This window comes from Chroicocephalus ridibundus, chromosome 7, assembly GCF_963924245.1.
Source record: "Chroicocephalus ridibundus chromosome 7, bChrRid1.1, whole genome shotgun sequence".
NCBI classification, from domain to species: Eukaryota; Metazoa; Chordata; class Aves; order Charadriiformes; family Laridae; genus Chroicocephalus; species Chroicocephalus ridibundus.
In genome coordinates this window covers 51,481,932-51,483,044 of record NC_086290.1, presented here as the reverse complement: position 1 = coordinate 51,483,044, position 1,113 = coordinate 51,481,932, and positions in this window count along the sequence as shown.

The following is a 1,113-nucleotide window of genomic DNA, read 5'->3' as shown; positions in this document are numbered from 1 at the left end:
CGAGGTACTGTGAGGTGTGTTCTCCAGGCTGGCTGGGCAGGCCACCTAATACGAAAACAAACACAACTAGCTAAATGATTCCCGAGCTTTAGGGTTTTATGCAATGCTAGACTCGTTAAGCACTATTCAAATCCCTCTGATGGGATGTTCTCAACAAGCCCAAGCCCATATCTGCACCCGGTTCACAAGGATATTTACAATGTACATGGGAGACAGCCAGATCTCGTAGGCAGGACAGTGCCTGCAGGCAGGCAGGGAAGGGAATGGAGAGCTCTTTCTCGAGCGGAAGTGTCGTGGTTTAACCCCAACCAGCAACTAGGACCACACAGCCTCTCGCACACCATTCTTCCCCCCACATAGGGTAGGGAGGGAGAAAAGGAGGGGAAAGAGGGAAAAAAATGGTGGGTTGAGATAAGGACTGTGTAATAGAACAATAATGGAAAAGGAAAGTAACAACAATAACAGTACGAGAATATACAAGACACAAGCCACTCTCGCCGCCCAGTGTATAGGCACCATCCTGAACAGAGATCACCAAATCTCCCCCCAGCCAACCCCCGTTTCTATGCTGAGCAGGACATCTATGGTACAGAATAGTCTGTTGGCCATTCCGTTGTTCCTTCTCAGCTTCTACCAAAGCTGAAAAAAGTCCCTGACTAGTATAAACATCACTTAGCAACAACTAAACCAATATGCATTATTGCCATTCCTTTCACATAAAAACTGAAAACACAGCAACCCTGGGAGAGATAACATACTCAGCTGAAACCGGGACAGAAACTCCACCTAGGTGTGCTGTCACTACCTCAGAAATCCAGAGGATGAACCCGAAAAAAATTATTTCACTGGCAGGAGCCATCTGAAAGCTGATTTATTAACTGCCGTGGGCAGTCGGAGTCGGTGTACGCACAGCGGGGCACAGCGCGGTACCCACGGCAGAGCTGCGGCCCTCACGGGCCCCTCCGTTACACACCGCGCCCTGCGGCCGCGAAGCCGACGGGTGACAGGGGGACACTGGGGGAGGCGGGGGGGTGCGGCGGGCACACCCGGCCCGGCACACAGACCGCGGGACGGACCCTGGGCCCGGCGGGGGCGGCGGCCATGGAGGGGCGG